Here is a 25074-nt window from a genome sequence, read left to right as displayed (position 1 = left end):
ACATTCTGAATGCTGAGTCAAATCCAACGCGACGGCAACTGGAGTGAAGTGGAGTCAGCTACCCTCTCTGCGGCAAGCTCTCTCCAAGGGACTCCTCATCTCCATATCCCCATGGCCACCACAGCCTAAGCCTGCTAATCCAGGGTCAATTAAATGCTACTTTTTTCCCAGGTTCATTGAAGTCTGATTGAAGAATGAAAGGTGTACATAGTTAAGGTGTACAATGTGGTGTGCTGATATACCTGTACATTATAAAACAATTACTATAATCAAGCTATTAATAATTAAGATTTCCATCAGCTCACAGTTATAAGTTGAATTCATACACACTGAGAGTAAAAGGCCAGTTGCCAGGGTGAGTGAAATGCAGGGATTGGAGTCAAAGGGTACAAACTTATAGCTTTAAAACAAATACCTTCTGGAGACCTAATGTACAGCATGATGGCCATAGTTAATAATGTGTTATATACTTGAAATTTGCTAAGAGAGTAGATCTCAAGTGTTCACAAGTAAATCCTACTTACATTCCCAAATGGCCTATTTTTTTTTTGTTTACAACAAAACCCTTATTTGTCTTTGAAATAGAAATTGTTGCTTTGAACTTACCAGAGAAATGATTGCTCATAATTTAAATACTCTGCAAGGCATAAGGACCATATTCTTGTTTCCTCAAAACAAGATCTTCCTTATATATTTAGGAATTTATGATGATAGACAGATAGATAGGTAGGTTGGTAGATAGATAGATAGATATTATAGAGTCTCCTTTTGAACAAACAGGTTACTGCAAGCATATTTAAAGAAAAAATGTCTAGAGCAATTAACTGCACCAAATTGTCTTTCCTGTAAAAATGCCTTATAAATTACTTATTGCAAATAAAAAAACAGTGAGGTGGAGGATAAAACTTAGAATTCACTCTTTTGTAAATAGAGATAATTACTTTGTCCCAGTGAATCTCTGCAGTCTTGTTTTCATCAGTTTAGGAGGGTTAGGTTTAAAAGTCCTTCAAGTCAAGCCTATCTGAAAGTTTACCCTGTGGTCTCCTATAAAAGTTTGGAAAATATTAAGGAAATATTTGCTTTTAATTTTTTTCAATTAATGTCTCCAAGAGCACATATTGTATGCTTTCAGTGGGAATTTAATTATTTGACTGAATTACTGGGGTCTAACAGGTTTCACTGAAGTTCAGAAAAGTCGAGTGTGATGGTATTTAAGTGTGACGTCATCTGTATCACCTGGTGATCCCATTATCATAGCTTTCTTTATGCTTCACTCAACAATCTTGAGCATGCTGGATTCTCATACCTGATAGTAAAACTTTTAGGATAATTTCTTTCTTTCTTTCTTTCTTTTTTTAGACAGAGTCTCACTCTGTCACCCAAGCTGGAGTGCAGTGGCCACGATCTTGGCTCACTGCAACCTCCACCTCCTGGGTTCAAGCGATTCTCCTGCCTCAGCCTCCCATGTAGCTGGGATTACAGGCATGCACCACCATGCTCAGCTAACATTTGTAATTGTTATACAGATGGGGTTTCCCCATGTTGGCCAGGCTGGTCTCGAACTCCTGTCCTCAAGCAATCCGCCCACCTCGGCCTCCCAAAGTGCTGGGATTACAAGCGTGAGCTACCATACCTGGTCGGATAATTTCTTGTATGTGGTTGTTTGTTTTCTCCAACAACAGTCATCTTTGGACCCCAAAATCAGGAAAATGCACTGGAGTCCAAAATGCTCCCTTAAGTGCCCTGTTTGTGTGTGTGTGTGCATACATACTTATGCATACATACATGTAATGCATATGACTGTGCATATCTAATTACATGTGAAAACATACTTGGTTTTCAGGTCTTTCATTAGCACCCTTTTTGATCTGCATGCCATGATCTTGCCAATAGGTCTCCCAAATGAGTGTTTGGGTCGCTGGTGTTAACCTGGGGGCACAGAAAAACACCTTGGTAACTTACAGTGCTGATGCCTCGGCCCCACTATTGCCCGGTTGAATCAGAACCTCTGGGAATGGGACCTGAGAACTGGCATTTTTAAAGCTCCCCAGACAATCCCAATGGGTGAGAACCACACTTGGTGGGCTAAGCTACTACATAATCTTATTTTTGGTCAGCATCAAAGCATGCATTGGTATAATCCATAGGTATGTTTTCCAGCTAATTTCTGTAATATGCACCGTTGTACTCCTGATCTAGATGTGCTAATTCTTCTCTAGGTCATGGCATTTCAAAGCCTCCCCTGACCACCCTGTCTCTCCTCTCACTGCCCCAAATCCACTTCTCCTTTCTCAATAGTGTGTCCCACTGCCTGACACTATGCTCTGAACCTGTTGGTCTCTGGTTATCGTCTGTCTCCCTTCCCAGAATGTAAGTTCCATTGGAAAAAGACTTTTTGTTTTATCTGTTGTATCTCAAGTGTCAAGAACATTCTAGAACGTGGCAGGTGGGTCCTCTCAGGCAGCAGACCCCGGAAGGTGGTTAGCACTAGGGCATTCATTCCCGAATGCGCTTGGGTTCCTCCGCAGCAGAAGGGAGGGGCAGAGTCAGGATGGGATCCAGGGGGAAGTCGAGGCCATGCAGTCACCAGGAGCAAGGATTCCGCAAGTCCTGTGGCGGGCGGGGGGTCTCTTCAGAGCCTCCCTGAGCTGGGATGAGGAGGCTGAACCTCTCTATCTCCACGGGCATCCCCAGAAGGAGATGGGGCCTTGGGTGGGGTGGTTTTCTTCAGCTGAGGCCATCCCTAGCATGCTGCCTGCAGGGTGTCACCCTCCAGCAGAACTCCTGGAGGTTGAAGGAATCCATCCTCCCTTCCTAGAGAGGGGGTTCCAGGGACACATCACAGTGAACACCCCAGTGGTCAATAAATACTTCAGCAAATGTCTTTCTAGTTTCCACTGCATAAATACACACACACACACACACACACACACACACACACACACACAGAGCAGAGCCTTGATTTTTGAGCTTGCATGCAGGTACTTTATCGTGGAAAATAATCACAAAGAATAGGTTGGGCTAGGGAGAATAAATCAGGGAATGAGAGAAGCAAATATGAGGATGTGTTAATCAATAATGCTGTGGGGAACAGGGACCCGATCCTGCTGAGGACCTGAGGAGGCGTAAAAAGCGCACTTTAGAGTTGCATTCATGAACAGGCACTTCTCAGCAGAAGACATACGAGCGGCCAACAAGAACATGAAAAGATGCCCCACATCACTCATCATCAGAGAAATGCAAGTCAAAGCCACAATGAGATTTCATCTCTCACCAGTCAGAATATGGCTAGTATTAAAAAGTCAAGAAACAACAGATGCTGGCGAGGCTGTGCAAAAAGGGAACTCTTATACACTGTTGGTAGGAATGTTAATTAGTTCAGCCACTGTGGAAAACAGTGTGGAGATTTCTCAAAGAACTTAACCCAGAACTACCATTCAACCCAACAATCCCATCACTGGGCATATATCTGAAGGAAAACAAATCATTCCACCAACATGACATATGCACTCTCATGTTTATTGCAGCACTATTCACAACAGCAGACATGGGATCAACCAACGTGCCCATCAACAGTGGATTGGATAAAGAAAACATGGTACATATACCATGGAATACTGTGCAGCTATAAAAAAGAATGAAATCATCATGTCCTTTGCAGCAATGTGGATGCAGCTGGAAGCCATTATCCTAAGTGAACTAACAGTGAATCAGAAAGCCAAGTATTTCATGTTCTCACTTATAAGGGGGAGCTAAACATTGGGTACTCATGGAATTAAAGATGTCAACAATAGACACAGGGGACTACTGGAGAGGAGAAGGAGGAAGGGAGGCAAAGGTTGAAAAACTAACTTTTGGGTACCATGCTCAGTACTTGAGTGATGGGATCATTTGTATCCCAAACCTCAGCATCATGCAATATACCCAGGTAGAAACCCCATACATGCATCCCCTGAATCTAAAAGTAAAGTAGAAAAAAGAAAAGAAAATGTGGCACGTATATGCCAGAGAATACTATGCAGCCATGAAAAACGATGAAATCATGTCCTTTGCAGCAACATGGATGCAGCTGGAAGCCATCATCCTAAGTGAACTAGGAAGCAGAAAATAAAATACTGCATGATCTCATGTATAAGTTGGAGCTAAACAATGGGCACGCATGAACATAAAAATGGAGCTAATAAACACTGGAGACTCCCAAGGGTGGGGGCAGGATGGGAGGGGGTGAGGGTTGAAAAGTTACCTATTGGGTACAGCGTTCACCGTTTGAGTCATGGGTACACTAGAAGCCCTACCACATGCAATATGCCCATGTAACAAACAAGCACATGTATCCCGTTGGTATGGTTTGCCTCTGTGTCCCCACCTAAATCTCATCTTGAATTGTAAGCCCCACATGTCAAGGGAGGGACCTGGTGGGAGGTAATTGGATCATGGGGGTGGTTTTCCCCAAGCTGTTTTCATGTTACTGAGTGAGTTCTCATGAGATCTTGTGGTTTAGAAGTGGGGCCCTTCCCCAGTCACTGTCTCGCTCCTGCCACCGTGTAAGATGCCACCTTGCTTCCTCTTCACCTTCCACCAGGATTGTAAGTTTCCTGAGGTCTCCCTAGCCATGTGGAACTGTGAGTCAATTAAACCTCTTTTCTTTATAAATTACCCAGTCTCAGGTTGTTCTTTATAGCAATGTAGAAATGGACTAATACAGCCCTGAATCTAAAATAAAAATATTTGGGAAAAAAGGAAAAGAATTGTCTGCCCAAGCCACCAAAATGGGCAGTGACCATTCACTAGCTCTTGTCTCCACTACTCCAGGGTTGCCTAGAGTCGTGAACTCTCTACCTTCCAAGTTTGTACATGCAGCCCTCTAGCTGAGCAAGAGGGAGACCAACTGTCCTGGTTTGTCCAGAACTGACCTGATTTTACCACTGAAAGCCTCACATCCCGGGAAACTCTTCATGCCTGGGTAACGTAGGACAGTTGGTCACAGTCTAGGCAGCTTCCCCCAGGCACCCATTTGACAGCTGCACAGAAGCCTCAGGGCGGAGCAAGAAATACTTGAGGCAGCAGAGGTGAGTGCTGGCCTCGTCTGCAGGCCGCTGGCCCTGGCAGTAACCACTGCAGTTAGAAGGTGAATCCAGGAGTGTGAGACGGGAGACAAGAGGCATCGGGTGCAAAGTGTCAACCACTGTCCTCTGCTCCTCGGTCAGACAGGCATCTCACATTTGGAAACTTAGGTGCTGCAATCTAGGCAAATACCCGTCATGGTTTTGTTGAATGTGCTCCTTCTTTCTCGGTGTAGAAGTAGTGTTTATGTGGCCTACTCCATTCAACCTGTCCAAAAACCTGGGTGACAAATGGAGACGTGTTTTTTAAAGGCCCCTGTATTTAGCGAATGCCCAGAGAGTGGGCTGTTCACATCGTCTTTTAAATGGCAGATTTTCTTGTGCATTGGGCTTGTTTGCTTTCGTTCGTATGTGAACAAAGAACAAAATTTGGCTCTTGGGAAACCTTCTGGACCTGCCGGAAGCGATGGGCGGTTGCCAAGCCTACTCACATCTGACTGTTAATTGAGTCCCAGCCACTATAATGAAATTAGCCTCAGCTGCTCTGGAGTTGTTTGGATTTGGGGCCAATGAGGCATTTGGCACAAAGAGGTATCAAATGTTTGTTTGCGCAATGTTCCACAATGTGCGTTAGTCTTTCTTTAAAAGATCACAACGTGAGGAGGAAAAGTGCCCTTTGGCTATGAGTGACTGAAAAAAACAAAAACTCAATCAAGAAAATGTGTGCTTTGGTACATGTAGTGTCAGTGTGATAGGACAGCCTTGAAGCCAGTGTGTTCAATCCGTTGATGAATCCCTCTCTCTCACTCTCAGACTGCATGAGTGGTGGGCAGGTCCGTCGTTCCTTGGCACAAAATGTTTTCCCTCGAAAGGTTTCTCTGAAGCAAACAAGGTAGTTCAGACTGCGTCCTTGTCTCTCAGCTGATTGTCCCCAACTGCAGGGCATCACATGCCCAACGTCACTGAAGACGTGCTGCTCTTTACCCCTCCGGGCATCTCAGCATGCCAGTGTCAGAGCTGTTAGCAATAATGACATGTCCCTTCATGGAGAACTGGGCCCTTGTTTGTAATTGCCTGATGCTAATAACAAGGAGGAAAGTTCCTAGTTAACTGATCAATTCTATGCTAGCAATATACGAGAAAGCCATCGCATTACTACCCCATTTTATCTGACTCCTGGAAAATGTATTAAAGCAGAACCCTGCATTAATTTAAGGAATGCTAATTCCATACGTAACATAAGCCCCTGCCAAACGCATATGTATTTTACTGTTTATTCCCATACCATTCACCCCCCCACCCTGATGGCACAGGCATATTTTTGCTCTTCAGTTAGCCAGATCCCTCCAATGCAGATGGGATGTTCACAGCCATGAGTGGGTTAGTGTATATGAGATGTTATCTGAGCTAATTAAACTAAGATAGAAGACACCCACTGTAACACTGCTCTCTACTGCTTTTGATGTTTCTCTTCCTTATATGTACTCCATGCTGGGAGAAAGGTTGAAGGGGCCAAAAAATGCAAACAGGATTATTGCTAAAAAAAAAAAAAAAAGAGAGAGAGAAACTGAGGCAAGAGAATGAAAGTGATAGCTGCAAGGTGACAGAGCCACCAAAACATTTTTAACTGGCTGTGTAATGCTTCTGAGACAGAAGCCACAGATAAGATACGAATATGGATCCATAGATATAAATATAGAGAGATTTATAGATATTAACATAAGTGGATTTAACTTCCCTGTACATTTTCCCTTGGCTAATTTTAAAGACATGTACCTTAAGCGACACATTGAACAAAAGGAAAGTGTGTTGGGAAAACTTACAGGCAGAGAAGCATCTGAGCACATGCAATCCCCAAGTGCCCCTTATCTCAAAAAGAGGGGTGCTCAGGTTGGGCATAGCTGGCCCCCCGGGAATGTTCTCCAGCCTGACCATGTGCTATATAAACTTGCAGGAAAATTAGGAAAAGAAAGGAACACCCTGTTGACTCTGTTTCAAGAGGAAATCTCTGACCAAGAAAGTGGCGACATCACAGTGCTCTTCAATATATGCTCTGTGTATGAGCCCAGGTTTGCAGGCTCCTCATGACTGGTGCTCAATGCGGCAGGTACAGAGTCAAGAGTGAGTATTTAGAAATGTTCACAGTGCGCTTTGGGAGGCCAAGGCGAGCGGATTGCTTGAGTCCAGATATTCGAGGCCAGCCTAGGCAACATAGCAAAACCCCGTTTCTACCAAAAAAAAAAAAAATAGAAAAATTGACCAAACATGTTTGTACACACCTGTAGTCCCAGCTACACAGGAAGCTTGAGCCCAGCAGGTTGAGGCTGCAGTGAGCTGTGATTGTGTCACTGCACTCTAGCCTGGGTGACAGAGCGAGACCCTGTCTCAAAAAAAAAAAAAAAAATTCACAGTAATTCGACATCGTCACATCACCTAAACACATTTTTATTGTATTGTACAAAAGTGTTAGTCTACACAGGGTTGGAAATTTTTTCTTAATCACAGGACGATTAAGAAGATTCGAGCTAGGGGAATTGTGTCTTACATCAAAATAGCTGAGAACTGCTGAACCAATTCTGGTGAAATTCTGAAAGGGTGGAGGGAATCCAGAATGTCTCCTCAACTTCTCCTTTCTGATCACACACAATTTCTATTAGGAGATAGCGTCTCAGAAGTGTGTTTAATAGATGGTCTCAATGTTTCAAATATTAAAGTACATAATTCCTCTGGAAATGAACACACTTCCAGGAACATGTCACATTATTTCTGAGTGTATTTGCATCATCACCTCCGCAGACTTGCAGAAGAGCATGAAACATCAATAATAAAAGCCAGACATCCCCCCTCCAGCCTTGCCAGAATGGGCTTTATCCCTAAGGTAAACATGCCATCTCTTCATGTCTTCCTCTTAGGATTAGTTACAGAGGCAGTCGCTTAATTGTAATGAGGTGGGGAAATGTAATTACATTAATAGCTTGCACCGGAATTCCTCTTAGAGTGGAAACTGAGTTTGTTGGCTCAGAGGGAGGGGGAGCTCTTGAAAGTTCTGGGGATGATGCATAGGTCTTCCCAAAGACCAAGCAGTTTCCAAAAAATGAGGGCATATACTCACCAAAAGTTATGTACAAGGATGTTCACCGCAAATTCATTCATAATAGCCCAGAGCTGGAAATGACTCAAATCTCCATCAATAGGTGAACAAACACATTCTGTGCCCATTCAATGAAATACTACCCAGCAACACAGAAGAGTGAACTACACTGAAGGCAAGAGCCTGGATACATCTCACAGGCCAGAAGTTGAACAATGAAGCCAGAAACAAAAGCTAATAGGTGGCACAGTTTCTTCTATGTGAAGTTCTAGGATGAGCAAAACTGACCTATGGTGAGAGGAACCAAAATAATGGTTAACTTGGATGGGGGAAGGACGGAAGTAAGCAGCTAGAGAGACTTTAGGAGAGCTCAAATGTTCCATGTTTTGATCTCATAGACGATACTGGGCTGCACAGATATAAACATTCACTGAGTTGCACAATTAAGATTTATGCACATAAATATATTAAGGTACAGCTTCCTATTTTGGGAAACAGAAGTACCTCTACGTTCAAGGTGAGTCTTGGGGGTCCTGGATGTGGGTGAGATTAGTCTTCATTAGATGAAGAGAGCTCTGGGCTTCTCATTTTGAGGGAAGAGGCAGAAGTGGAGAAAGAGAGGGTGTGAGGCCACATGGGAGCCACAGAGCCCTCCCTGTAACCCTGTAAATCTGCAGAAAGTTTAACAATTTGTGGAAAACTCACCATGAGGCTACCTGTATTAGTTGGGGTTCTCCAGAGAAGCGGAACCAGTCGGCGGCACATAGATAGACAGATGGGGAGATTTATTATAGGAATTGGCTCACACAGTTGTGGAGGCTGAGAAGTCCCACGATCCTCCTTCGGCAGCTGGAGACCTGGAAAGCCGGTGGTGGAGTTCCAATCCAAACCCAAAGGCCCGAGAACAGGGAAGCTGAAGGTGTAACTCGCATTCTGAATCCAAAGGCCTGAGAAGCAGGAGGGGCACTGTTCAAGGGGAGACAGTGATGGATGTCCCAGTAAAAGGAGAGAGAGAGAGAGAAGCTTTTCCTCCATCTTTGTGTTCTATTCAGTCTCCCAACAGACTGGATGAGGCCCATCCGCACTGGGGAGGATGAATCTGGTTTACTCAGTCCACTGCTTCAAATGCTAATTTGTGCCAGAAACACCCTCACAGACACACCCAGAAATAATGTTTTACCAGGCATCTGGCATCCCTTAACCCAGTCAAGTTGACACATAAAGTCAACCATCACAGTATCCTTTGCGAAAATCACTGAAGGATCATTTCCTGAGTTGGCTTGGGATGGACCCTGGAGACCCCACATAGACAGAACAGAGAGGAGGAGAGTAGCATCCCCAGAAACTGCAGGATGTGGTGGAGGCAGACCCAGGTTCTTTGGGACTTGAAGCTTCTACAGTTGACCTGGGGGCACATGTCTAAGAAAATAAACACAAAATTATGTACACGGAATTACCGAATATTTAGGTTGAAAAAAAAATCAACAACTAATTACAAACTGTCAAAAGCTGGAAAATTCTATAGGCATCACAAAATATATAAAATATAACACAATGTCTTTATTAAGTAACAGCTTGAACCACCTATGTAATACCTTTTTCTAAATTGGCTTTGAACAGTCATGGCCATGATTTTATAACTGCTTTATTCATGAAAGAACTGAAAGATAGCTCATTTTTTATTTTAGCATAGTCAACAAAAATTTATTTTTTATTATTGGTAGTTTAGAAAAGTTCCTTTCTGCTTTATAACTCCGTATTTTTAATGTTACATATATTTTATGATTATCCTCAGATTTGAGAAAAACGTACCAAGTATCTTTCTTATATGTAAGCTGTAAGATTTCAGGGTCTTTCAAGTTTTTTATGCAAGGTGACCAATCTTAAATACTCCATACTTTCCTGGCAATCATTCACCATAACCAGTTTGTCATCAATGTTTCTTTGGTGTGATGTGTTATGAGTTTTATGTTAACTTCAATATTTCATGTCAAATAAGTAAGGCATTTAAACTCAGAAATTCTGATAAAACCTATTTTGCATAATTCTCACTACAAAAGAAAATGTAGGGTCCATTTATTATTTCATATGCTCCATTATCAAGTAAATTTTGATGAGAAGGAATTCATGTCTTACGAAGCACAGAGGAGAATAGAATCTTCCACTTCCAATTTCACAGGGAGCATGATTGGAACAATTTTCTGGAATCGAGCTTCTGATGCCTCAGTTTTTACCCTCTTGGGGTTTGACTTGATCATTCAATAGATATCTATTCATCATCTAGTGAATGCCATATACCAAGTCCTGGAGATACAGCGATAAATCAGGCGAGTCCCTCCTTTTGAGGAGCTCATGGTGTCTAGCAGCAAATTCACAGGTGCCAAAACTGATGGTAGTACCAGGTTGTAAGCGTTGAATGTTACTCTGAAGACATTTCCAGTGTGTCCTCTTTACCCAGCTAGAGCAGAAAAACTCCGTTAAGCCACTTTACTTTCCTTCTATGTCACCCACTTTGCTTTCCCCCACAGCATCCGGTATGTCTGGTGTGCACAATATGCCCAGAGATGGGCACTACACATTCAGCTCTGGAAGGAAGGAATGTGAGCTCTGCAAGGGCAGTAGGCCGTGTGGCCCACATGCTAAATTTACAGTGAGGACACAATTAAACTAAAGCCATCTAAACTTAGGGACAGCCACATGGAGTCACACTGGCGGGTCACCCAGCATCGCTCTGCAGCAGTGGTGGAAGCCATGGAGATGAGTGACTGCATTCTAGGGCTGCCTCGGAAGAACAGGGCCAGAATCGGCGGGCTTCCATGAGCCCACCATCCATCTCCTCTCCCTCAACCTGCCCATTTTCATCCACCCACTTCCTAAAGCCAAAAGCCAAAGGCTCACTCTGGAGCCCTCCCTTTCTCTCACCCTCAATATCCAGTCTAGCTGCAGTTTTTGTTGACTCCACCTCTAAAAATATCAAATCTATTTTATCTCTACAGCTCGTCCAATGTCCAAACCACCAACATAAATGTGTCCTGGATGCTTACCATGGCTTTTGATCATCTTTATCCCTCCACATATTTTCTGTGTCTGTGTGCCGTGGTGGCCAGGGTGTGGTGTAGTACTGTATTGGTTTCCTTTGACTGCATTTTCCTTCTCTGGGTCTTGGAGAGAATGTGCTTCCTCGCCGCTTTGAATTTCAGGAGTCCCTCTGCATTGCTGGGCTCGGGGGCCCCATTCTCCATCTTCAAATCCAGCAACAGTGGGTTGAGTCCTTCTCAAAATTATTCACTCCTACTCTGCATCCATCTTCGTGTCTCCTTTCCCAAATGACTCTTTTGCCCCTTTCTAACTTTAAGGACCCTGGGTTCCACCTGGATAATTTAGGCTAATCTCCGTATTTTAAAATCAGCTGACTAGTGGGCCAGGTGCAGTGGCTCATGCCTGTAATCCCAGCACTTTGGGAGGCTAAATGGGGGTGGGTCACCTGAGGTCAGGAGTTTGAGACCAGCCTGGCCAACATGTTAAAACGCTGTCTCTACTAAAAATACAAAAATTAGCCAGGCGTGGTGGTGCGCACCTGTAATCCCAGCTACTTGGGAGGCTGAGGCAGGAGAATCGCTTGAACTCAGGAGGTGGAGGTTGCAGTGAGCCGAGATTGTGCCATTGCACTCCAGCCTGGGTGACAGACCAAGACTCTGCCTCAAAAAAAACAAATAAATAAAATAAAATAATAAAATAAAATCAGCTGATTAGTAAACTTTAATTCCCTCAGCAGCCTTACTTCTCCTTGGCCATGTAACCTACCTAGCATATTAACAGGTTCCAAGGATGAGGATGTGGGCATCTTTGGGGAGCCGTTATTCTGCCTACCACAGAAGCCTTATTGTTTTTATCAGCATTTTTATTTTACTCTTTAGCATTTTACCTGGAAACAATTCTAAACTAATAGAAAGTTGTAAAACAAATACAGAAACAAAAAAAAAATGAAGTGCACTGTGTGTAAATTAAAAAATAATTTGAAAAAACTGTACAGACAGTTTATGTGTACCTTTCACCTCAATCTTCCTAATGTTGACAATTTATGTAACAATCATGCAATTGTTAAAGCCAGGAGAATTATATGAATATTGTACTTACCTATCTATACTATTAACTAAACCACAAGCTGGTTTTTCACTTAATATCCTTTTTTGTTTGAGGATCCAATCCAGGACCCCACAATGCATTTAGTAGTTGTGTCTTCTAAGTCTCCAATTTAGGACAGCCCCTCAACTTTTTCTAATTTTTCATAACCTTCGTGCTTTTGAAGAGTATGGCCAGGTAGATTTTGGAATGCCTCGCAGTTTGGGTCTATCTTGTGCTTTCTCATGATTAGACTGGACTTACACTTTCCCAGTAAGAACATCCCTGTGTGATGTTGAGATGTGGCACCAATATGACTAATTATTGGTGAGATTAGCCTGGATCACTTGATGGTGGTATTAATCTGACACCATGCAAGCATCCTGTTCCTTCTCAGACTTTGACCCTCTAATTTAGCATCCGCTGATGTCTTTCGCTCTTGCCCCCATAGACTGTACCTCACCATGTAGGTGTAGTGGCTTCTTAAAAATGTAAATCAAGCCATTTCACTCTAATGCACAAAACACCCTGATGGTCTTATGCAGTGCTTCTGATAATATACAACCTCCTCACCATAATGGTCCAGGATTCATGTGATCAAGCCCCTCCAACTTCCTCTCTCTTTCACTTTGGCTCCAGCCATAGTGTCTTTTTTTTTATTATTTCTCTGCTCTTGCCCTTTATTTTTCCTCTTCCTACATACCCTTAGCCTAGGGTTTTCACAGTTGACACGTGACTTAAGATTCGGGTCTCAGTGAAAATATCACCTCTCTCCACCGTCTCGTTCCCCTCCTGCCAGCACCCCCTGCCTCATACCGTTGCAGTTTGTTGCCCTATTTTATTTTTCTTAGAGCCCACCAGTAGTTGAATTTACATCTGTTTCCCTGACTAAGCTTTCTTCAGCTTCTTGAAATCAGAAACTTCATCCCTACCATTCACAGCTGTATCTCCAGAACCAAGGACAGCGCCTGACTCCACTGAGGTGCTCATCAGACATTTGTTGGATGAAGAAACTACACTAAACCTGTGTAGTCTTGTTTGTAGCTCTAGTTAGTGCTGAATTTGGATTAATATTATTGATTCAAATTGCCTTTTTCAGACTTTCAGGTTACTCCTAATTTTAGCACCTTCAGGTTTGGCAACTAAGTCTCTTTGTATAAAGCCTGGTCAAGAAACACCATTTCCTTAGTTAGGATAATGGCCTCTAGTTCCATCCGTGTTGCTGAAAAGGATACGATTTCATTCTTTTTTATGGTGGAGTAGTATTCTGTGGTCCATACGCACTAGATTTCTAATCCCGTTATTCACTGGTGGACACCCAGGTTGATTCTGTGACTTTGCTATTATGAATAGTGTCGTGGCTAACGTCTGAGTGTGGGTGTGTTTTTGATATGTACTCTATTTGGGTGATATGTGCACTAATAGTGCCGCCTTAGCACTACACAGTATATCCACGTGTACTCCTAAATCCAACTGCATGCATTCCCCTAAATCTATAAAAAGATTTTAAAAAGTCAAAACCATTTCCAAGTTTTGACTTTATAAGCTGAAGTTCTTTCTGTCATTTCTGTGGTCTCAGCAGCATTCTCCTAGTCATGGTATCCACCTCCTCTCATGAAACAGCCAATGGAAAATGCTTAAAAGGCAAGGGCAGCGTAGATGTCATTGCCCCTCTCTTGAGAAGGCTGTTCCGGGGGCAGGTAAGCCTTTCTAAGTGCACTCCATTTGTCAGAGCATCAAATCTGCCCTGTAGAAGGCCCTCTGTTGGAGAAAGAACACATGAGCTGCATGTGAGTAGCTGAGCAGCCGAAATAGATACGCTGTGCTTTCCTTGAAGTTCTTCCCTCCAGGGCCTGAGAGATGCCCTCTGATATGAGCTACAGCACCCAGCCACATCCAACGCTCTTACAGCAAAGGCAACACACTCTGTTAGACTTGGACTCTTGCCTGGAATGGCCAGGACATTCAATGAATTCAATTCATTTCATGGCCATTAATCCAAGGGCATTTCACTAAAGATCTTTTTTTGATATCAAAACAGCAGTGCCAGGTACGTTTTGCTTTGATGTTAATTGGAAGTAGCATTGTTTAATTCAGTGCCCTCTAAAAGTCCCACGGGTTGATCACTAAATGTAGGCATTGTAGAAAATGTGCCATTTTAATGGAAACTGGAGCTGTCTTGGTGCCATCCCTGGAGTCTAGCACAGCAGAAGGCACACACAATGAAAGAGGGACACACTGTCCTGGCTCCAAGGGAGTGCTGGGGCTGACGAGGGGTGCATCCTGGTCACCAGGTGCTGCCTAAGACCATGTACTGCAGAGCTGGGCAGAGGCTGCCCTGTGGCAGCTTCCTACCCCAGCTGTGAGGGATGTTTCATAATAACTCAAAGCACCACCTTTTCCATCTCCATCTCTTATGTCTAAAGAAAAATTGGTATCCATTTTCCATTTATCTAACTATCATTGTCAAAAGTATGGTTTTGAATGTTCAACTTCAGAATGTTAGAATCCTGAAACTTATTGAGAAGAATTTTGCAATATTTCTGAGCTGTATTTTTAGGGGAAAAGCACAGAACATACCAAGGTGGCCATTATGTTTTAAAAGAAGAGGAAAATACATGGTTAAGTGCTGGTATATGCATAGACTCTCTCTGGGCAGATGCACAAAATACCAGTAGCAATAGTTACTTTCAGGGTGGGAGCTGGGGAGCTCTAGCCAGGAAAGGAGGGGCTGACGTGTCACCACACGTGCTTCCTGCTGTTCAATTTCATTTTAGCCATGAGTTGATACCAACTCCCCATTTTTATGACAAATAGTAATTAACAATGGAAAACAAAGCCTCCAGTGAGGTATTCAGACTTTAAAAGCAAATATGGCACATTCGTAAAATATGACAAAGCTTTGTGAATTAAAGAAAAAAATCCTTAGAAGGAGACATGTAGTCTTGTTATTAGTATACTTCCTTCCACTGCAATAGAGTCTGAGATCACACATCATCATTGCAGAGCCAAATGGTCTTTTTGAGTTACAATACCCAGGGCAGGGTCATACGATGCCTAAAAGTGCAGCCCCAGGAGAAAGGCTGGGTCCCAGCTTTGACCTTGGGCCATTTCCTTAAGGTCATGATAATAATGCTTTCCTTATTGGGTTGTCTTGAAAATTAAGTAAGCCGATATGTGGAAAACACTTAGATTAGTGTGTGGAAAATAGTAAATACTATATAAATGTCAGCTTTTGGGGCAGACCTGAACTGATCCTTTTTTATTTACCAAAGCTCAAATTAGGGTTCACTTTGTGTTGTACAGTCTAGGGTCTTGATTGATATGTAATGACATGCATTTACCATTATAATATAATGCAGAATATTTTCACTGCCCTAGAAATCCCCTCTTCTCCATCTAGTCATTCCTCCCCCCTCCTTCCCCTGAACCCCTAGCAACCAGCTATCAGTTTAATGTTTCTATAGTTTTACCTTTTCCAGAATGTCATACAGAATATATACAGAATCTAATATAGAATACAGAATATAGCCATTTCAGACTGGCTTCTTACACTTGGTAATATGTATTTAAGGTTCCTCTATGTCTTTTCTTGGTTTAACAATTCACTTCCTTTTATCAATTAATAATGTTCCATTATATAGCACACCACGGTTTATTTATCCATTCACCTACTAAGGGATATCTTGGTTGCTTCCAATTTTTGGCAATTATGAAAGAAGCTGCTCTAAACATTCATGTACAGATTTTTTTTTTTTTTTTTTTGCGGAAATTTTCAGCTCATTTGGGTAAATGCCAAGGAGGACAGTTGCTTGGTTGAATGGCAAGATATGTTTAATTTCATAAGAAACTACCAAACTGTCTTCCAAAGTGGCTGTACACTTTGCATTCCTACCAGCAGTGAATACGAGTTCCTGTTGCTCCATATCCTCGGCAGCGTTTTGTGTTGTCAGTATTTTGGATTGTAGCTGTTCTACTAGGAATATAATCACATCTCATTGTTGTTTTAATTTGAAATTCCCTGGTGATATATACAACATTGAGCATCTTTCCATATGCTTATTTGCCATCTGTATATATTCTTTGGTAAGATGGCTGTTCAAATCTTTGCCTATTGTTTAATTGGGTTATCTTATTGTTGAGTTTTAAGAATTTTTGTATGTTTTCTATACTAGTTTTTTTAATCAGATATGTGTTTGCAACTATTATTTCCCAATCTGTGGCTTGTGTTTACATTTTCTTCCCAGGGTCTTTCTAAATGTTTGCTTTTATTACTATCATTCTCCACTGGGCATACAGATTTAGATTTGCAGTGTTAATGTGCCTTTCTCTCTAATAAATGACTAGGACTGGCCAGCTGTTGTCTTTCCCTGAGAAGAATAGTAGTGAGATGTGACCACGTATCATTTCCCTCCATGTGCCATGCCACAAGGTCTCACCATGTTCCCTCAGGTCTTCCCACCTTAACCAGCCTCTCTTCCACTCACCTGCCAGTTGAGCACCTTGGACTCCCCAGGTGAAGCTTCTCAGCTCCATAGATGGAGACAAACCCTAGACTTCTCTGGGTAAGGTCTTCCTCTGGAGGAGGCCCTGGCTGGAGGCAGGAGTCTGACGGGGTGCCTGCAAAGAGGCAATGAGGGGGAATTACTCTGCAGATGGCCTACGGAGGCATTTTTATCCTGAATTCAGCCAAAAACAAAAGAGTGTGTGCCTTGGTTTCTGAATAATGCCTGTGTCCAGTACTGCTCCCTTTGTCCCCTTTGTGAGGGTCCCTCCATGTCCTCAAGAAGGCTGTATCCGGCCAAGGGGAGATGTGGCCACCACCACATGCCCCCTGAGAGCTCCCTGTGTTGACCTCTGCAGCCAGTCCAGCCAGAAAGTGGCAGACACTCATCCAGGTGAGATCCATGAGTCACCTCTGCCTGGAGCTTGTGACGTATGCTTTACAGGCCCTGGCTTCCACTGGCATGGGAGCAGTGCTTACTTGTCCTGACTGCCCAGTGTGCCTGGGGGATCCCAGTGTCCACCCAGCCCTGACTCACAATCCCTGTCCTTTTTTATTCTGCATCTGAAAATATATCTTCATCATGGCAGGACACATACTTTCTGCTTCATATACTCTGAGTATCATTATTTAATAACATAGGAATATGCCCTGACGCCAGCCCTCTTTAGTAAGAGATTTATAGCCAATTCCACTGAGTCCCTGATGCCTGCACCTGAACAAGCAGTGCCTCTCTCATATCCACAGCCTTCTAGTTCCCCTAGACCCGACCTCCATCCCAAAGATTTCATCACATCCTGGGGTCTTGATAGAGACACTCTCCCATCCTTCCAAGTTCAGGGAACTAAAGAAGGTGAATTGCATCGTCCAGGAGGATAATCGTGTCGGCTGAGCTCAAAGATCCCAGCAGGAGCCAGATCATGCTTGTGGGTCCTGCTAAGAATTTGATGTCTTGTCCTAAAGCAATGGAAAACAATTGGTGTTTTGGATAGCGACATGAGATTTCACTGGTAGTTATAAGTTCATGTTTTAAAGGAATGCTCTGGGCACTTTTGCAGAAATAAAGCAGCTTGAGTGAAAATAAAAGAGGATGTATACGAGCTCTGTGACCCTTTCCGCGCCTAGGTATATACTCTACAGAAATACCTAAGTGTCTTCATCAAAAAATACGTACAGGATGGTTCATGGCAGCATTATCAGTCATAGACAGAAGCTGGAAACACCCAGATGTCCAGAAATAGTAAAATGAACAAATAAATTGTGGTATATTCACGCAATGGAATGCTATCCAGCAACGAGAAGGAACAAAATACAACCACACACAACAATGCGACCAATCTCACCAACATTCCATTAAGTAAAAGGAACTGGGAAAACACGTACATCTGGTGTGATTCCATTTACTCCAAAGGTCAACAGCAGGGAAAACGAGGTGGCGACATTAGAAAGCAGGTTAGAGTTTACTTAGAGGATAAGAGCCAGAGTAGTGGCTGCAGGGGCATGCGAGGGGCTTCTGGCAGGATGACAGTGTTCTGGTTGTTGAAGTGGGTCTGCATGAAGTAAGTTTGTTTGCTTCATGAAATGTCGTTGAGCTGCACGTTCATGATTTGTACACTTAGCTTTATGCCATAAAAAGTTAAATAAGGATAAACTAAAAGATTTTTTACAGTAATAAAAGGAGGAAGAGGGGGAGAAGAGATGAGAAAAGAAAAGGGAGGGAGGGAGGAAGGAGGGAAGGAGGGAAGGAAGGAAGGAAGGAAGGAGTTTGCAACTGTTTCTCAAACTTGACACCATGGAGGCTGGATAATTGTTTGTGGTGGGGGTGTCCTGTGCATTATAGAATGTTTAGCAGCATCACTGTCCTTACTAACCAGATGCTAATAACATCCCCCTCCCCACTGTAACAATGGAAATGTCCCCAGACATTGCCATATGTCCGCTGGGAACAGGGAACAAATAATTCCCATCCAAAGATCCCTGACCAAGAGTGTATGCAATGCTGGGTGAAGCCCCAGGTATCAGGCAGGTGTACCTTCTATGCATGGACAACTGATGTTGGACTGTCTGTTGCTGACGGATGTCTGTACCTGAGGCCAGAAAAGGACAGTTCCTTGGCCCTCACAGCAGGGAAAATGAATGGTCTCCAGGCACTTCCCAGAGCTTGCTTGGGTGGTGGTCAGAGGTCTCCTCCTGCTGAAGCCCTTACTGTCCACCCCATCCCCTACCCAGCTGGGAGAGTCTCAATCTCATCTACCTGCTGGAAACTCTTGCTGCAAGTGGGCCCCTGGTCTTCTGTCAAGATCAGGCTCTGTCTTTGGAATGTCAGAGCCAAGAATGCCCCAGGCCATGTATTGCTCTCCTTCTACAGAGACCACCCAGCCCGGCCCTTTCCCACCGAGAAGGAGATGACTCTTATCTCTGCCCCTGATACTTACTTTGCTTTCTTCCTGTCTCCTTTCTGGTCTCAAAGGACACATTTTCAGTGGGGTTTTCGCTGGCCGATGGGTCTACAGCTACAAACTCTCCACCCTAGAACACTTTAGCACCCTTTACTGCTTTATTTTTCTCCTTAGCATCTGTTGCTAATACGTCTTTTTAATGTATCTTATTACTGATTGTCATTCCCCCCCCCCCCCCCCCCGTGTGTAAGCTCGATGAAGGCAGATATTTTTGTTTCCATTTTGTTTCCTCCTGTATCTCCAGAGCCCAGATGTAATCCTGGCTCATAGTTGGTTCTTGGGAGGTTTTTATTAAAAGAGTGAGTGAATCGCTAACTATTTGAAATGGGAGTGTTGTTGAACACCAGGGGTTCAGCCTAGCTCCAGTTGCTCCCTGGACAGAAAGCCAGTCACTGAGACATTGAGTATTGCCAGGGAAGAAGGCTTTATTGCTGGTGACATCAGCTGAGAGACAGAAGGCAAATCTCAAATCCATCCCTCCAACTGACTGAAGTTAGCGGTTCATATGGGAATTGGTCAAAAAGCAGCAGGTGGCCAGATGAGGGTTCTGTTTTCTCGACGTCCAGATGCCATGATCCTGAAAGTTCAGTTCCGTGATACTCTCTGGGAGAAAAGTTGGGCTGGTTTCAGAAAGAAGACCTTCAGAGTAGAAGTAAAAACATTTGGCTCAGAAGAAAAAAGAAAACCATGTCAATTAAGACATCATTACAGCATCTGCCCTCAATAGCAACAGCACAAAGATTGCAAGACCCTGGGACCATGGGACACTTCACACAGTAGAATCAAAGTGGCTTCTCCCTTCACACTCACAGCAAGAAGAGGTTCAGGGCTTCCTTGGGTCACAAGGAAGAGAGGTTTTTCTTTTATTCTCTAAGCTAGCACTGTTCACCAGGACCTTCTGTGATGACAGGGATGTTCTGAACCTGTGCAGACCAATATGTCAGCCCCCAGCCACTGTGGCTTCTGAGCACTCCTAGTCTCCTAGTGTAGCTGGTGCAACAGAGGAAGTAAATCTTTAATCTTACTTAATTTTTTTTCTTTGAGACGGAGTTTTGCTTTTGTTGCCCAGGCTGGAGTGCAATGGCATGATCTTGGCTCACCGCAACCTCTGCCTCCCAGGTTCAAGTGATTCTCCTGCCTCAGCCTCCTGAGTAGCTGGAATTACAGGCATGTGCCACCATACCTGGCTAATTTTTTATATTTTTAGTAGAGATGGGGTTTCTCCATGTTGGTCAGGATGGTCTCGAACTCCCGACCTCAGGTGATTCATCCGCCTTGGCCTCCCAAAGTGCTGGGATTACAGGCGTGAGCCACCGTGCCCGGCCACTTAATTTTAATTAATTTAAAATTATAGAACCACATGTGACTAGCAGCTACTACCTTGGACAGCACGGGTGTAAACCCTGGTTCCTACATGGGCTCAAAGCCTGAGGATTCTGCCTGTCCTTCCCAACTTTTCATACATTCACCCCAGAATGCATCCAGGCAGGCCTCACTATAATATACCCAATCTTTGTCACCGTTAGAATCCTCATTTGCAAGCAACAGAGAGCAACTCTGGCTGATTTACGCAGAAATTGAACTTATTCAATTTATTAAAAGGATATTGACTAACATGAATCTCCAAGAGGGGTGGAAAACCAGGTAAAGAGTCTACGGAGCCAGGAATGATGTCAGAGATACAGCAGACTTTTCTAGCCCTGACACTGTCACACCCCTCCACCAGCAGCAAAACACAGGCATCATGATGAAGAGTGCCAGGGACCCCTGACTGCTGGTCAAGACCTCCGTGCCACCAGGGATGGTACCCTTACTGGATACACGCATTAAATATGTAATGCTGGACTGAAAATATGTCATGAGGTTGTGTTCGAAATGCACGTTTTGGACAGCATTCCTGTTAGCTGAGTAAAGATTACTGTCTAGCATTGCTAGATATTAAGCAAAGAACCCTCCAGCTCAAAGCAACCGGCAAAGCTAGGCTTTTGTTGAGAGACTGAGAGGGAGGAAGGTTTTCATAATCAGTTATCACCCACCTTGGGAGATGAAATCAAAACTGAGCCATTCAGAAATGATGGGTGGATTTCATCTTGGTAAGAAGCGCTTATTTCTACCTGTTCTTTATGGAGTGCCAGGATAACAGAGCAACTCCTTCTCTGGGCGCCGGATGCCCACCCATCAGACACTCACAGTGATCAGTGCAAATGAGAAGCAGTCCATCAGAATGCACATTCTCTGGCCTGGCTGAGGAGTCTCACTTAGCAGCTGTTCCATTTTCTGGGGCTGCTGTAACGAATTCCCACAAACCTAGGTCACTTTTCACAGCAGACAGTTGTTCTCTCACAGTTCTAGGGGCCAGAAATCCAAATCAAGCTGTAGGCAGGGCCATACTCCTTCCAGAGGCTCTGGGAAAGGATCCTCCCTGCCTCCCCCCATCTCCTGGTGGCTGCAGGCATCCCCTGGCTTGCAGCCCCATCCCTCTTCCTCCCCTGTTCCCTGTAGGTTTTGTTGCTTCCCTATTTATCTTTCTGGAGGTTTTAAGTCAAATACAACTGCATAGTCTTACTTTCCTCTGCACTATGGCATTCTATGCACAGATTCCTGAAGGACTCCCTCCGAGCACATAAACCCTTTCGCTACTGAGTCCAGGGGAGAGCCAGGGGTCCTGAAGGTGGCAGGGGGCTGCATCTGGAGGCTGAGGGCAGCAACAACTTAGAAAGCAATAGAGAAGAATCCCCATCAGCTGGGTTGGTTTTCACAGTGGGAGCTGGGCACACAGGCCCTCCTGTATTGCCTCTGACTTTTCCACTTTGGAATCTGCCTGGCAATCTCTCCATATGGGTAGGGAGAGCACCGGCTGACTTCTTTTCATAGCTGTGTTGTAATCCAGAGTTCACTGAAGGTGCTTGTTCAGCCAGCGTCCGGTGACTCTGATGGAGGGTCATGGGCCTGTGGTGTGCGGCGCGGCCCTCAGGCTGATCTGTGCCAACAAGGAGAGGCAGAGCCAGGGGGCTGACCTATAGAGCACATCCTTGGTCCTTCCCCTGGCAGCTCCTCTGCCCCTCCTCTCCTTATTTACGCACCTCAGGGGGAGGGAGGTGATTATTCGTGGATTGTGGGTGCTTCTGGGGCAGTGTGTTATGTTTTCGCTTGCTGGTATATAGTTTGCTTTATAATTATTCATACAACCCATTTATATATATGTTATATTTCACAAACAAAAAACTCAGAAAATTTTTTAAAAGGCTTAAGCGTGACTCACTCAAGGTTAATAGGAATCAAAAGGCTTCATGGTCCAAAGGAATGAATCTCTAACAGGGAACTTTCTCAATGGTCGGGAGGGAGGGTAGACAGGTAGTGGAGCTGGCTGTTTTCCTCCCTTGCCCCTAACTCTCACATCACAGCACATGGGGAATCCTCAGAATCTATGAGCATCTTCAGGAAGCAGACAGAGTTAAGTGCACCAGAGATTAATTGAGGACTGCAGTTGTGAAGGATAAAGAAAAGATGGAGCAGGAGTAGGCAGGCTGAGCTTCAGGATGCGATGCAGGTCTGGTCCCTGGGAAAGGAGGATGGGAAGGAAGGAGAACCGGGCAGGAAGTGCCTGACTGCAGGAAGCACTGGGAATCCTCGGGCAGCCAAGCAGGAAATGCTGCCGCAGAGGTTGCCCATAGAGGAGCCTTGCATGGAGTCCCAGCAGCCACCCTGCACCTTGGCCATGCTCGGACACTGACCAGGTGGCTTCTGAAGGCCCCTGAGGACAGAAGGGACATTTAAACAGCATTCCTCCATGGCTGCCACCCAACGCTGCCGCATAGACCTCATCAGACTACACCCGCTGGTAGGGAGAGGGTGTATTAGTCCGTTTTCACGCTGCTGATAAAGACATACCCAAAACGGGGAACAAAAAGAGGTTTAATTGGACTTACAGGTCCACATGGCTGGGGAGGCCTCAGAATCATGGCGGGAGGCGAAAGGCACTTCTTACATGGTGGCAGCAAGAGAAAAATGAGGAGGAAGCAAAAGCAGAAACACCAGATAAACCCATCAGATCTCGTGAGATTTATTCACTATCACGAGACTAGCACAGGAAAGACCAGCCCCCGTGATTCCGTTACCTCCCACTGGGTCCCTCCCACAACATGCAGGAATCCTGGGAGATACAATTCAAGTTGAGATATGGTGTGGACACAGCCAAACCGTATCAGAGGGTGACTGCATGAATTGGATGTTTGCTACGTGCAGGCAAAAGTCTAAGGAGTTTGTATATATTAACTCATTTACTCTTCAGACCACTTCAGACCAATGAAGTTGGTACCATGATCACCATCCCCATTTTGCAGAGGAGGCAACCAAGGCACAGAGAGGTTAAGTGACTTGTCCAAGGTCACACAGCCAGAGAGTGAAGGAGCTGGAACAATGTTAACCCAGGACATCCAGATCCAGAGCCTAGCAATGCCTCAGCTTTATCTAGAAGGAAAAACTCACATGGCCATTTGGGCCTGGGGTCTCTTCCTCCCACATAAGCTCTGAACACATCCTCTTGGTGTCTTCTAACGCTATTGTGTTTTTTCCATCCCTATTTAAAAGGACTTAATTGTGTTCATGTTCGGTGATAGTAGTTTTCCATCTCTGGTAATAGTACAAAGTTGTGTTTTTTACATAAAACAAGAAATTGATTATTGAAGTCTAGTTAATAGCATGCAGTCTAGAGCATCGAGGGGTAAACAGATGTTTGCAACTTCCTTGAAAATGAATCAGAAAAGAAGATGAATAGAGAGCTGGGAAGTGGACAGATATGCGATAGAGGAAACACAGCAGAATGTCACTTACGGAAGCGAGGCATTGGCTATATGAGTAGGCACTGTACAATTTATCTTTCTCTTTGGTTAACATTTTTCATAATAAAGTCTTGAAACAATCAAAATATTGAGAACTCAAGACGATGTGTGGGTATGGCAGTAATTCTGCATGTAGATTGAGCACTGCTGAAGTTTGGGAAATACCGCATGCATCTGAGTGTGTCTATATAAGAGCCAGGGAGTGCTTCCCCAGAATTGGCAGAGGAGATAGAAGAGTCTGAATGAACCAAGCGGCTCATTACATTCCCTGGTACCTGAGCCAGCCACAGCCTCTGGGGAGGATTCACCTGAGCCGAGTCATCTCCCTCCTGCTGAACATTACAGCCACAACCTAAACAGGACCAGGGACATCGTCTGCAAGTATGTCGTCTACTACCCAAGATTTTGAGATCTGAGTCATCTTCCCAAACCCAGGAATGCAACCAAGAAACCAGGTCAGAAAATAAAGCAGGCAGCCTGTCTCGGCCCCACCTGCCAAAATCAGGAGGAAAATAAAACTTTCAGGAAGTTTTCTAGGTGCCACACGGTGAACATGGAGAAGCCAGTGGCCACGATGTGATGGCTCACTGCCCTCTGTGGACTAAGATGGGTGGAAGGTCTGTGTGTGATGTAGGGACGTTCAGGGATAGAATATTCTATTTAGAGCCACAGATCTCAGTAGGGACATAACTGTCCCCACACCATGTAAGTGTCTGGTACATTTTCAGGAGTGATTATTTTTTGCAAGGATCAAGGCATATTCTTGCATTTCATGGTCAGAAGTCAGAGGTACTAAATGCCCTGCAATGTCCAGGACAGGCTCTTGTGACAAAAGAATTGTCCTGTGTTCTGGTCAGGTATAGTGGCTCACACCTGTAATCCTAGCACTTTGGGAGGCTGAGGCAGGAGGATCACTTGAGTCCATGAGTTCCAGACCAGCCTGGGCAACATGGTGAAACTCCATCTCTACAAATATTAAAAAAAAAATTAGCCA

At 44.2% G+C, this 25074-nt stretch overlaps 1 protein-coding gene and 1 long non-coding RNA gene across 3 annotated transcripts in view; one reads left to right on the top strand and one right to left on the bottom strand.

The window, feature by feature from the left end:
* Positions 1–25074, top strand: part of TMEM132D (transmembrane protein 132D) — an 825211-nt gene that overhangs the window by 765787 nt on the left and 34350 nt on the right. The gene's annotated exons all lie outside the window — the stretch shown is intronic.
* Positions 19647–21957, bottom strand: LOC109029258 (uncharacterized). 2 transcript variants are annotated; one of them, XR_008670627.1, is made up of 2 exons: positions 21806–21957; positions 19647–19878 (listed from the first exon to the last, which is right to left on the bottom strand). It is a non-coding gene; the product is annotated as an uncharacterized lncRNA (long non-coding RNA). The 2 variants fall into 2 exon arrangements; XR_010129454.1 differs by lacking the exon at positions 21806–21957 and adding an exon at positions 21276–21642.

This window comes from Gorilla gorilla, chromosome 10, assembly GCF_029281585.2.
Source record: "Gorilla gorilla gorilla isolate KB3781 chromosome 10, NHGRI_mGorGor1-v2.1_pri, whole genome shotgun sequence".
Classification (NCBI taxonomy): domain Eukaryota; kingdom Metazoa; phylum Chordata; class Mammalia; order Primates; family Hominidae; genus Gorilla; species Gorilla gorilla.
The sequence above is the reverse complement of the archived record's forward strand: the minus strand, read 5'-3'. Positions and strand labels throughout refer to the sequence as shown.